The 14,174-nt window shown below is 47.6% G+C and overlaps 1 protein-coding gene across 3 annotated transcripts in view; it reads right to left on the bottom strand.

Annotated features, from left to right (window-relative positions):
• Positions 1-3,365, bottom strand: part of TENM4 (teneurin transmembrane protein 4) — an 844,684-nt gene extending 841,319 nt beyond the window's left edge. For all 3 annotated transcript variants that reach the window (XM_069564905.1, XM_069564907.1, XM_069564908.1), the window contains exon 1: positions 2,902-3,365. The gene's annotated coding sequence lies outside the window, so the exon portion shown is untranslated. The remainder of the gene's footprint in view (positions 1-2,901) is intronic.
• Between the last annotated feature and the right edge of the window lie 10,809 nt (positions 3,366-14,174).

The raw sequence follows: 14,174 nt of genomic DNA, 5'->3' as shown, positions 1-14,174 counted from the left end.
CTGGAGGTGGTCAGAGGTGGGCGGGGAGGAGGGTAGCGCGGGGCCAGCGCCGAGGCGAGGGGCAGGAATGCGTGGCCCCTGAGCGCAGGGAAACAGGTTGCTGCGGAGCCCCGTCCCCTCCCCGCGGCGGCCCAGCGGCGACCCTGCCCTGGGGGTGAAGCTAGCACCTCCGGGGCACACCCCTGCCCCTCCCCAGACCCCCGCGGGCCCGGCCCGATTCCCGCCGGCAGCCGGGTTAAAGGCGCCTTCAGCAAGGTCAAGGCGAGGCCGGCCGGCACCTGAGGATTTTTCCCAGCCGAGCACGAGCTTTGCAATCGCATTGTTAAGGATCATGGCAGCGGCAGGAAATCCGAACAGCCCCACAGGTCTGCGAGAGGGAGGATTTATTTTACAGCACGGAACACACTCAGACAAGACCCGGGATTTTGGCGGGGTGGGGGCCGCGGGGTGGGAATGCGGGGTTTCTGGACGCTGGAATGTGGGGAAAACAAAACATTTCCCATCCGTGCACGCCGCCACCCCCACGGCTGAGCGAGGAGGTAGCTCAGAGCTGCTGTGCCCCAGACTTCAGCGGTCTGCAAGGCACTGCCAGGTCCGGCTGCCTAATCCCTCTACAGGCGAAAAAAGATTAAAAAAAAATAATAATAAAACCACACACCACTCTACTACTGTGGTTTCTCTATCAAAGCCCATCAACGTGCTGCAGGCGGCAAAGGGAAGCCGCGAGATGCGGAGAAGAAACGCAACAGAGGCAAACTGCCGTCCGTGAGGCAGAGAAGCCAGGCGAGGGGAAGCCGCGCTCGGCTCCCACGGGACCCGCGCCGGCCTGGCCCGGGAAGCCAGGAATAGGTACTGGTGCTGGCGGACTCTCTCTCTCTCTCTCCAAGCCCGGAGTGGGCCTGCATTGCCGGGATCCTTGGCCTCTCCGAGGGGGCACCAGGCATCGCGCGCAGGATTCTAAACACATGAAGGGCACTGCGTGTGGAAGATGGGGAGGAGGCGCTCGGAGAAGCAAAGAAGAGGGCCTTTGGGGTCTCCTAAGACACAACGCCGGTTTCCTAATACAGCATTCCCTGGAAGGCCTCCCTCACCCTCCAAGGTGGAGCCTTGGTCCCCTGCGAACTCAAAAGACCCTGAGTTCCGACCGGCTTTTTCTCTCTCATCAATCCCAGATCCTTTCCCGGCCGCTGCCTCGATCTGCGGTTCTTTGAGGGCGAGGGGGACAGTGGCATCGGCATCCAACGCCCATCGCGAGGGTGGGCGCTGTGATGCGGGGCGTCGCTCTCCTCTCTGGTTCCAGAGTAGGGGCGCCCGGTACTTACATTCCTCAAGCTAGCAAACTTTCAAGCTTGTCCTTCGCCAACCTGGGGCTCCTATCAAGGTTCCGGGTAATCACTGAGGCAGTTTATGTAATTGCCCGCGATGCCGTTCGGCTGATCTCCCGGCGAGCGCGGCCGCACGGCTCAGCACATGAACACCGTCTCAGCCCCGCGCTCAAACACCGAGCGTCCCTCGCCACCGCCTTCCGCAAGCGGTAGGGCGCTCTCCTGGGCTAGTCAAATACCAAGAGTGCGAGCAGGACTCGGCAAAACCCCGGCTGCCCCCGGCGCCGCTTTCGCCGCATGGGTGGCTTACAGAGGGCTGCGTCTCTACAGACCTCGCCGCGGCTGGTGGTTGGAGCCGGTAAGGGACCGAGCAGGGGACTGCTGCGGTTCTAAAGAAGACTCTGTAACCCAAACGAGTAATAATACCCTCGTCCACATGGACCAGAATGTATACAAATCTCCTTAACGTCTCTCCCTGAAAGGGGAGCCAGTTTCCAAAGTTACAGACCACGCAGTTGAATTTCCAGTACTTTCCAACCTCGCCTAGGCGGAGGCAGGGCAGAGAAGGGCGGGCAGCGGCCCGCAAAGCCCACCCTACTGCCCCGCCAAGGAGGACTCACCAGTTGAACCTACCATCACCCCAGTAGTTGACTGTATTTCCTGGTTGCCTGTACACACACAGACACACACACAGACACACACACTCCTCGAGACCACCTTCCCCTTCCTGAGTGCTCCTAATATAGACTGCATTTTTAAACCGCGAGGAAAATGACTAAGGAGCTCACTGATCACATTTCATCCCAGAGCACATTTCCCCGAAGCTGGGTGCCATCTCTCTCTCTCTCTCTCTCTCTCTCTCTCTCTCTCTCTCTCTCTCTCTCTCACACACACACACACACACACACACACACACACACAGGAGCGCTCCGAGTGTCCACCCAGGGGCTGCAGCCTCAACTCGCTCCGAGGGGACTATGGACACCGCGGCAGGGCGGCGGGCTAGGGAGGGGCGCCGTGTCGGCTGCAGAGGGCACGGGGCTGGGGTCGCGTCTCCTGGTTCTCCGTTCCAACCGCAGGGCGCGCGGGGTCGCCGCAGCCGGCGCTAGCCCGACAGGGCAGGCTGCAGCCCGGGAGCCCGGCGCCGCCTCGCGGGCTCCTCCAGCGCCCGCCGGGCCCTGTGGCGATCGGGTCCGCAAAGGGGCTGCGGACGCTGGGGCCAGGGCGGGGAAAGGGGACCCGGGCAAGGCCGACGAACCCCAGCATGCGCCCAGTCTCGCGGCTCTCCCCTAGCCTTGGCTCCCAGGCTCCAGTCTGCAGTGGGGTTCCGGGGGGCTGCGCGGTGGAGGCTCGGGGCTCCAGACCCACTCGCCTCCCCGGAAACCCCAGCCGTCCTCGCTGCCTCACCCGGTGCGGGCCGGGGAAGCGAGCGAGCGTCTCCGGGAGCCCTGGGCATCCGCGCGAGCTGCCCCGACCCTTCCCCGGCTAACGAGCGCCGAGAGGAGAGAGAGCAGGGGAGGCTCCGCCGCGGTGTCCCCGAAGGCGCTTTTCCGTAGAGCGGATCGCGCCGCCTTACCGTGGCTGCAGGCTGCCGCCGCCGGGGAAGCGAGGAGGAGGGCGGCAGAGAGGCGAGGCGCCGCACCGGTGGCTCCTCTCACTCTAGGCGGCGGGGCTCCGCGGCTCCGCGTGCCCGAGCAGGCGGGCGCCCAGGAAGGAGCAAGTCCCAGCTCCGCGCTCAGCTCCGGCGAGACCAACAATAGCTCCCGCAGGGAGCGGAGTCCCAGCGAGTCTCCAGCCGCGCGCGCACGCCCGGCCGCCGCTCCCGGCCGCTCCCGGCCGGCGTCCCTGCCAGCACTGCTGGCCCACATGAAACAGCTGCAATCCCGAGGCTTTGGTGGGGGTGGGGGTGGGGGGAGCGGAGGGGGGTGTTGGGGCGGGGGTGTGCGTGCGCGCGCGTGTGTGTGTGAGTGTGTGTGTGTTTAATAGCTTCCCTCCTCGTCTTCCCCTCCCCGCCTGCTCGCCTGCCTGCCTCCGTCCCCCACCCTCGCTCTCTTACACACAGAGAGGGCGAGCGAGACACACACACACACACACACACACACACACACACGCACACACGCAGGCTACATGAATGGGAGGCGGGAGCCAATCCTCCCCGAGGCTGGGCGAGCCGCGGCGCTCGGGCGCTGGGAGCCCGGCCTCACGGCGGCGCGCGGGGGGCGCCACGCAGGTGATGCGCGCGCGTCCTCCCGGGACCCCTCGCCCGCCTCCCCGTCAGCCCGGTCCCTCTGTTCTCTCCCCCGTCCTCCCCTCTCCCCTTCCCTCCTTTCCCTCCGCTTCTATCTCCGTCTTTTCGCTATTTCCTCCTCGTTCTCGAATTCTCCAGTTCTCAGTTCCCTATCTTTCTCGGTCTCCTCTAGTCTTACACCGTCCTTGCTTGCTTTCTCGCCCCCTTTCTCAAACTTTCTCCGCCCTTATCCCCGACTTTCCTGACTTCCTCTCCTTGCCTCTTTTGTTCTCTCTCCTCCCGCTTTGGCTTTCGGCCGCGTCTCTCTGCAGTGTTGTCTGGCCTCCTCTCCCTCCACCCATTGCCTGTCTCGGGGTCTCTCTGGGGGCGCGTGAACCCCCCTCCGCCCCCAGCCGACTCCTCGTTCGTTATTTCAACGCCCCCAACACTTTTCCAGGGACGATCTCTCTCGCCCTTGCTGCTGCAGCGCAGCCAGAGGTAATTAAGAGCTGAGAAGTTGAGTTCCTTCCTCAGGCATGCAAGATGCCCAGGGAAAGGCCCTCCTTCCTCGGACAACTTCCCCAAAACCATGGTAACAGCCACTGAGTCGTGATAACAATCATTTAAAAAATAACTGCAGTGACTGTGGTCCAAGAGATTCCTGTCCTTCGCGTGTCCGGATCGTGATCGCCAGCATGTTTCCGAGAGAAGGACATTTTTCTGTGATGGGAGAGGCAGCTTGGTGCAGTGGCAACTTACTGGTGCTTAGGGAAGAAACCAGAAAGATTCTCACCTCGGCCCCGCTGCATGCTAGCTGTATGACTAGAGCAGGCCATTACTCTTTATCTAGCCTCAGTTTTCTCACCTGTAAAAAGGATAATTACCCCCTACCTCACCAGATATGGTGAAGAATAAAAGCGAGAACAAGGAAGGGGGGGGGGCGGCGGTGGAGCTCTGGATGTACAGGAGCTGCTCAACTAAGGTCAGGTTTCCTTCCCTCTCACCCCTTTTTAAAGCTCCCTGCATGACCTCCTGCTACCTTAGATTGGCATGGTCGCCAGTGCATAATGGAGGAGGAAGCGTGAGGATGCTAATGTCATATAACTGTGAAAGAAGGTGGAGTGTACTTTAAAACCTCAATTGTGTGATCAGGAGATGAACCAGCCAGTTGCCATCCATTGATTACAAAGGCATCACCGTATAAACTTGGGGAGCTGGCAAGCCCTTCAACATCTCCTGACAGGAGAGGCGAAGGCAGGAGTAGGTGAGAGATTTCCATACATTGTGTCCAATCTATTTTTCAAACGTTCATGATCACTGAACACTGACCAGTGACAAAGCCTGTGAGTCTAACTGACATGTTGAGTCTCTGCCTTTGAATTACATTTATCAACTTTGTGTCCTCACCGCAGATATCAAATGCCGAGGATAAGCTGTGATTGGCAGTCAGATTCAGTCCTTTGACAAATGTATGTTGACCACCTACTCTGTGGCTGGCACTCTGGCTCTGTGCACCCAGCGATGAGGTAAGCAGGCCTTGCTTTTGTGGGTGTGCAGTGCAGTAGATAAGACACAAGATATTTTACATAGTCTCAAAGTATCTTTGATTAATTTGCAAGGGGAAAACATTACAATTGAAAAACCTGGCCAGCTCCCCCTTAAGCAAGCAATTACTACATCGTCATCATCAGGAATACGGCAAATAGGCATCATATGCCCCAAGATGTGATGCACTGAAAGGGACAACACGTCATTTCTGTGGAGTTTCTGCCAAAAATGAGTAATCGGAGTCGAATCGTGAAGATACAGCAGACAAACATAAACCGAGGACCGTTCAGTGAAATCACTGTCATGTACTCTTCAAAAATACCCAAGTCTTAAAAGACAGTCTCCAGAACAGTTCCAGATTCAAGGACCAGTTTAGTTGTGACAATAAATGAAACATGTGGTCCTAGATTGGGACAGCTGGTAAAATTAAAATAAAGTCAGTAGATTAGATAATAGTTTGTATCAATGTTAATTTCCCAATTTTGATAATTTCTATGGTTATGTAGGAGACTATCCTTGTTTTAAGGAAACACATAACTGAAATATTTAGTGGTTAAAGAAGATGAACAAAGCCCAATCCCCACCTTCAAGGAGAAGCACAGTGTGGTTTTTCTATGAAATGGGCAGAGTGTGAGCACAGAACCTCTGGCCGACTGAATCTTTGCATGGAAAAGGAAGGCTTCCTGTAGGAGGTGGCATTCAAGCTGAGTTTTGAAGGCAAGCAGTTTGCTAGATCACATAGAGTGTTTTTTTTTTAATTTATTTTGTATTTGAAGGATAATTGCTTTACAAAATTTTGTTGTTTTCTGTCAAACTTCAACATGAATCAGCCATAGGTATCCATATATCCCCTCCCTTTAAACCTCCCTCCCATCTCCCACCCGTCTAGATTGATATAGAGCCCCTGTTTGAGTTTCCTGAGCCATACAGCAAATTCCTGGCGTCTATTTTACATATGGTAATATGAATGTCCATGTTACGCTTTCCATACATCTCACCATCTCCTCCCCTCTCCCCATGTCCATAGGTCTCTTCCATATGTCTGGTTCTCCATTGCTGTCCTGTAAGTAAATTCTTCAGTACCATTTCCCTAGATTCTGTATATACATATACACAATGGAATATTACTCAGCCATAGAAAGGGACACATTTGGGGGTGTTGTTTTTTAGGTAAAGGTAACAGTAAAAGTGGGATTTCTTTGGAGGGAATGATGCTAAAGCTGAAACTCAAGTACTTTGACCACCTCATGCGAAGAGTTGACTCATTGGAAAAGACTCTCATACTGGGAGGGATTGGGGACAGGAGGAGAAGGGGACGACAGAGGATGAGATGGCTGGATGGCATCACCGACTCGATGGACGTGAGTCTGAGTGAACTCCGGGAGTTGGTGATTGGACAGGGAGGCCTGGCGTGCTGCAGTTCATGGGGTCGCAGAGTCGGACACGACTGAGCGACTGAACTGAACTGAACAGTGAAAGGAAATGAACAAAAACAAGAGGCACTCATTCAGGCTATGGAACTGGCGTATGAAGGGAGTGCCTGGGGTAGAGTCTAGCACAGTAGCTAGAATTGGTTTTTGAAGGGGCCTCAAGGAAGCTGAGAATCTCAAACATCCTGAAAGCTCAGGAGCTGGGTGGATGGGTAGCAAGGAGTTATTAGAGGCTTTTAGTTAAAGGAGGTAGGTGATCTTAAGTGTACTTGAATAGGGTGATATTAACAGCACTGTGGAGAAATTGGTTAAAGGGAGTGACCGGAGAAGACCAGAGTCTCCTTTAGGTCATTTAAGGCAATTGCAGTGAGGCTGGAGAGGGGAGGAGATACTGGAGAGAGAGGAAGGATACAAAGTGAACAGATTTTGGTGGACGGGTTGGCAAGGTGAAATCCAAAGCGACTCCTAATTCTCAAGCTTGGGAACCTGGGTAGAAGGTGACTTGAGTCACTTTGATGTCCAGAGCATCCAGGAGGAAGTGGAGGTTTTAGAGGAGAAAGTAACGTCAGTTTTTACCATGCTGTAATCTAACTCTGCAGCTAGCTTGAGGTTTTCCTATACGGCTGCCCTGTGCCATGGGAAGCACTGCTGTAGAATTCAACCTAACACTCTCTGAATGGCCAACCCCATCTAGTACTCAGAAAAACAAAAAAAAACCAGTGGTAGCAGCACATTATTTGTAATAAAGGGAAAAAATTAAATAGCCTAAAAGGTCAACAGGATAAGTAAATTGGAGGATAGCCTAGTTGGAATATTATGAAGCCACACTAAAGTTTTTCTTTTTTGCAGAGTTCTTTATGCCATGGAAACATGCCAGTATTAACATATAAAGTTTTTAAGAAGCGGACTTCAAAACTGTTAACTACGTAAGAATCACTGGGGAGAAAAACCTGAAACGAAATCATGCCAAATATTAACAATGGTTGCCTCTGGGTGATAGGATTAGGAGTAATACATTTTCTTCTTCATGCTTTTTTGAAACTTTCTAGCTTTTCCATAGTGAATAGTCATTACTGTCATAACAAAAAATAAGCTGTCATTAAGAAAACAGAAAATGGCTAGGACACCCCCCACACCCTTCCACTTTATTCCTTTGCAATCCACCCTTCCCACTCGCCTGGCAGACTAACTGCCTTTTAAGCTTTATCTTTGAGAATGAAATAAGAGAGCATTTAACAAATCAGGGGAAATTATTAGCCGGGCTGGAGAGGGGGAGAAGGCGTCTTAGGCAGCGAGATATGTTATTAGAGCTGTTGAAACTGTATATATTAAAGATGTTTGCATTGCCCTTATTGATTCTATGATACGTTACAAGGAAAAGAAAACCTATAATGGGGCCAAGAAAATGTGCGTCTTTAAAGGGCAAGTTTTAATTAGGAAATGTATTTATTTGCAAAAACACTTCTTGTCATAGTCCAGCAGTTACTGTAAAATTGTTTTAGAAAGCTAATATTTCAGGTAAGGAGGCAGGTAGGGGCAAGGGGCAATGCTTTGTGCTTGGTGTCTGGTATTACGTCAGCGGAGGATTTGGATGCCCACTGATAAGCACCATCAAATGTTCATGATTAGAGAGAAAGAAGAAAATGCAGGCCAGAGGAGGCTCTTATTCTTTGGAAAGCTTGCTGTAAACAGCACCTCAATTAGGTTCCCTTGGCATCTGTTGATTTTTCGTCTATGGAAATATTTACTATGTGGCTAGGTTTCCCAACTCGATGCTAATAACACCTCCCCCAGCATAGCCCTTTCACCTTTGGAAAGGCCCTCCATGGCTGTTGATTCACTTAAGCCTTGCACGCACCCTGACCGAGATCCCATTATTTGAAGTTTATAAGGGAAGGAAGGAGACTCAGGGAGGCAGAGCAGCGTGCAGAACTAAGAAAAGGACACGGGCATTCTTGGAAAGCCCTCTTTGTGGCTCTGAGGCTGCAGAGATTTGTTATCTTTTTACATCCTCAAGATAACTTGGGAGGGAGGGGGAGTAAATGGAGGTGTATGTGGTTCTGGTGGAACAGAATCCGAATGGGAACCCAGCGCTCAGAATTTCAGGCCGGTGCCTCTCCCTGAAGGACTCCATGTTTATACGTCAGTTGTTGAGGCTGGGTGGTATTCTCAGTTTGCTCAGTTTCATGTATGAGCTGTTTTCCTGTCTGGTCTGAAAATTAAAAGCTGATATGTGGGGGTAAATGATGACTTTTGAATGTGTCTGCTAGAAAATAAGGGGAAATCCTCTGCTTGAATTCATAGAAATTTTCTCTTCTAGAGAAATTCTTCTTTCTCCCGAATTTCAGCAGAGTATTTGGCACTTGAAGTTTCTTAGTAAATATGAGTGAAGAAACCAATTCTAGTCATAAAATAGCTAGCATGTATTAAGTACTGTGCCCAGCATGGAACAAAGGGTATTATCTCATTTAAATTTTAGAGCAACACCATGTGGTAGATATAATTATTACCTCTATTCCATAGATGTGAAAACGAAGACAGGGAGAAAGCAATTTGTCCAAGGTCACCTGGGTAAGCATCTACTTCTGCTTTATTGACTATGCCAAAGCTTTTGACTGTGTGAATCACAACAGACTGTAGAAAATTCTTAAGGAAATGGGAATACCACACCACCTTAACCTGCCTCCTGAGAAATTTGTATGCAGGTCAAGAAGCAGTAGTTAGAACAGACATGAAACAATGGATTGGTTCAAAATTGGAAAAGGAGTGCGTCAAGGCTGTATAATGTCGCCCTGCTTATTTAACTTATACACAGAGTACATCATGTCAAATGCCAGCATGGATGAAGCACAAGCTGGAATAAAAATTTCTGGGAGAAATATCAATGATCTCAGATATGCAAATGACACCACCCTTATGGCAGAAAGCGAAGAAGAACTAAAGAGCCTCTTGATGAAAGTGAAAGAGGAGAGTTAAAAAGCTGGCTTAAAACTCAACATTAAAAAAACTAAGATCATGCCATCCAGTCCTATCACTTCATGGCAAATAGATGGGGAAACAGTGGAAACAGGAGAGACTTTACTTTCTTGGGCTCCAAAATCACTGCAGATGGTGACTGCAGCCATGAAATTAAAAGATGCTTACTCCTTGGAAGAGAAGTTATGATCAACCTAGATAGCATATTTAAAAGCAGAAACATCATTTTGCCAACAAAGGTCTGTCTAGTCAAAGCTATAGTTTTTCCAGTGGTCATGTATGGATGTGAGAGTTGAACCATAAAGAAAGCTGAGCATCAAAGAATTGATGCTTTTGAACTGTGATGTTGGAGAAGACTCTTGAGAGTCCCTTGGACAGAAAGGAGATCAAACCCGTCCATCCTAAAGGAGATCAGTACTGCATATTCATTGGAAGCACTGATGCTGAAACTGAAGCTCTAATACTTTGGCCACCTGATGTGAGGAACTGACTCATTGGAAAAGACCCTGTTGCTGAGAAAGATTGAAGGCAGGAGGAGAAGGGGACGACAGAGGATGAGATGGTTGGATGGTATCATCAACTCAGTGGACATGAGTTTGAGCAAGCTCCAAGAATTGATGGACAGAGAAGCCTGGTGTCCCACAGTCCATGGGGTCACAAAGAGTTGGACACGACTGAGCAACTGAAGTGATAGACTTGGCTAATCCATGGCAAAGCCAGATTCCATCTTGGATTCTTCTGAATCCAGGTTCTTAGCCACCATACAGTATTGGATGGATGGATGGAATTATTGATACCAGCAGAGAATTGAATCTCCATGAACTGCCATACATTTTACAGTATGGTTAATCTTGTTTAGAACAGGTCATCCCATTGTTCTTCATGATTGCACCCCATTTATTTCCTACAGCATGTTTCCCAAGCTGCAGTTATCTGTGTGTGCATTTGTTTTACTTAGACTTTTGAACATCTGTCCCACTTGCAATGTAAAAAGTTCCATGAGTGTCTTGGTTACTTAATGCTTGGCACAAAAATGGGTGTTCAGTAAGTTCTTGTGAAGTGAATGAAGAAATGAATGAATGAATGTGGGCTCCCAGCCCATTAAAGTGTTGGAGAGCTTATGAGTATGTATACACACACCCTTATGAAAGATGGGTATTTTATATGAATTTCAGTTCAATTCAGTCACTCAGTCGAGTCCAGCTCTTTGCAGCCCCATGGATTGCAGCATGCCAGGCTTCCCTGTCCATCAGCACCAACTCCTGGAGTTTAGTCGAACTCATGTCCATTGAGTCAGTGATGCCATCCAACCATCTCATCCTCTGTCGTCCCCTTCTCCTCCTGCCTTTAATCTTTCCCAGCATCAGGGTCTTTTCCAATGAGTCAGTTCCTCGCATCAGGTGGCCAAAGTATTGGAGTTTTCAGCTTCAGCATCAGTCCTTCCATTGAATATTCAGGACTGATTTCCTTTAGATTGGACTGGTTGGATCTCCTTGCAGTCCAGGGGACACTCAAGAGTCTTGTCCAACACCACACTTCAAAAGCATCAATTCTTTGGTGTTCAGCTTTCCTTATAGTCCAACTCTCACATCCATACATGACCACTGGAAAAACCATAGCTTTGACTAGACGGACCTTTGTTGGCAATGTAATGTCTCTGCTTTTTAATGTGCTGTCTAGGTTGGTCATAACTTCTCTTCCAAGGAGTAAGCATCTTTTAATTTCATGGCTGCAGTCACCATCTGCAGTGCTTTTGGAGCCCCCCAAAACAAAGTCTGTCACTGTTTCCATCTATTTTGTATGAATTTACTCCATCCCATACCAACTATACTTTCTGCCTTGAAGTCATGTGGTTCTGGCAGTGGGGCTGAGAGGTGGATGAGCTTGTAATGGTTCGGACTTTGTTCCTTCACTGACACTTGCTCCCAGATAGCAGGGAAAACACTGATCAGGAAAAAAGAAGCATCTGTTCTGGTCAAAGGTGACTCGCTGGCAACATTCCGCAGTGGAAGCATCCTCTCCGATTAGGCCAGCCTCTACTTTCACAGCAGAGACACTGTGTCAGCTGATGCCTCTTGCATAACATTTCCTTTCTGAGAGCTGGTGGCAATGGTTTTCTCAAAAGGAGCTATCGGAAAGCTTTCCTCCTGCCTGCTGAATGCCGTGTGATACTTTCCAAAGAGGATGCATTCTCCCTTCTTGACAATTTTGTCTGTTTCCTCATCATTTGTTTAATATACTTCATTGCCACCCCTGTGGATTTGCCTTTTTGTTACAGCAGGTAGACCAGGTGGCAGCTGCTGGTGTTCTGCAAAGCTAAATCCGATCCATTTCTTAGTCTTGGATGTCTGCAGCTTTTACTAGAACTGCATATTGGTCTGGAGGGTAGCGGCCATTGGTCCAGGGATAATCAGGAATGTAACAAACAAAGCAAGCAAACAAACGAAAATAGCAATCACAAAGGCTTCCACTAAATAACCAAAGCCTCTGCAGGGTGATTCTAATCACTGTGATGTCAGACAGTGACCCAATTTTTTATGCAAATCCATACACTTACGCCTTATGACAGTCCTATAAAATAAACTCTATGACCACTCCCAAATCAGATTATAATCTGATATTTCTAGAGATTATTAGCCTGTGGAGTGAAAAGAGTAGCATTAATGTTAATTCACAAATAAGCACACACTGTCCTGTTCTGCATACTGCTTTTTCCATTTAACAATATGTCTTGAAATAGCTGCCTCCTTTTTTATGGTCACATACTGTTTCATTTTAGGGATGGTCCCTTTGAATTTAACCACAGGGACCACAGTGATTATGCTGCTGCTGTTGTTGCTAAGTCGCTTCAGTCATGTCCGACTTTGTGTGACCCCAGAGATGGCAGCCCACCAGGCTCCCCCATCCCTGGGATTCTCCAGGCAAGAACACTGGAGTGGGTTGCCATTTCCTTCTCCAGTGATTATGCTATATTCATTTAAATAAATCTCAAAAAGTAACATAAGATCGGGTACTTTCCCATTAACTTTAAATGAGTGAATTAAATTATATTCTCACTATCAAGTCTGTTCATTATTAAAAAGAAGCAATCCAAAAGATGCTGAAATTTCATATCAGTTGGAAAAGGATGAACGTTTCAAATAACAGTACTGTGGGAATGGACAAACCATTTGAGGGGTGAGGGGAGTTAAATCTCTGTCCCTCTTAAAACTTCTCACCCTGAATATTGAAAAAAGAAAATATGAAAGTTCTAGAAGAAAGTATAGATGACAATGTACACGATTTTGGAGATGGACAGAGATCTTTTTAAGTGTGTCATGAAAAAGTCAGAAAGCAAAATGTTAAAAATTTGACTATATAATTTTGAAATGTTTATATGTTCATAAAACCAAGACAAAAATCAAAAGAACAATAATGTGTTGGGGGAATATTTGAAATATACATGAAAAAGTGTTATTTTCCTGAATATATAATGAAGTTTTACAAGTATATATGAAGAAGACATCTCAACAGAAAAGTAGGCCAAGGATATAAAAAGCTAATTTACTATAAAAAAAGTAAAAAATAACTAAACAAATGATGTATACTTAAGTCACTTGTAACTCCAAGAAATGCAAAATATGAGAATATTGAGAGTTTTTCTTTTCACTTATCAAATGAGAAAAGTATAAAAGAAAAATTACATACTCAGAAAATAGTTACTCTCCTTATATTGCCAATGTTGACACATACACTTTCTGAAAGATAATTTAGTGGTATTTAACAAAAGCCTTCCATTGTGTGAGTTTTCAACCCAGGAATCTATATCTACATTACATTAATTACATTAATTACATACATTACATTAATTACAGTAGAGGTAATTAAAAGAAAATAATTATGGATGGACCCAAAAAGTGTCAGGTTGGAAACAATTTTAACTGTCAAACAATTAGTAAATGATCAAATGTATCATGGTACATCACAGTATGATGAGCTGTTGTACAGCTGTCATAGATTGTGGTGTAGGAGAATATGCAATGACTTGGAAAGGATTTACAGTTTATTTTTGTGACCTTTCTTCAACTTACTAGGGAAAATTCCAAACAAACGAAGTTTGGTGAACAGACGGTACCCATTACCTGTTAATAGTTTCAGTGATTATTAATAAGCAGCCAACCTTGTTTTACCTATACCCATCCCCACTGACTGCCCACCCCCATTATTTTGGAAGAAACCCCAGGCACCATTTTGTTTTGTCTGTAACTATTTCAGTAGATAGCTCTAAAATACATAAACTATTTTTTTAAAACCCACAATATATCATATTTTAAAATACTAATAATTTCTTAATGTCATCAACTGTCTAGTCACTGTCCAAATTGTGATGATTATTTCATACGTATGTTTTCTAGGTTTTTTTTTTTTTTTTTTTGCATTAGAATCCAAATAAATTCCATGCACTGCAATTGGTTGAGCTACCTCTTGTCTCTTTTAACCTATAGGTTAAAAGGTTTAACCCTGCATCTATTTCCCTCCCACTTTTATACTGCTTGTAACAGGAAACAAGTTATTTATCATGTAGTTCTTGTAATCTGAGTTTACTGATGGCCCCCTTCTATTTTAACACGGTTTTCCACATTTTATATTTCCTACAAACTGGTAGTAAATTCTAGAAGAACGGCCCAA

This window comes from Ovis canadensis, chromosome 21 (genome assembly GCF_042477335.2).
Source record: "Ovis canadensis isolate MfBH-ARS-UI-01 breed Bighorn chromosome 21, ARS-UI_OviCan_v2, whole genome shotgun sequence".
Classification (NCBI taxonomy): domain Eukaryota; kingdom Metazoa; phylum Chordata; class Mammalia; order Artiodactyla; family Bovidae; genus Ovis; species Ovis canadensis.
The sequence above is the reverse complement of the archived record's forward strand: the minus strand, read 5'-3'. Positions and strand labels throughout refer to the sequence as shown.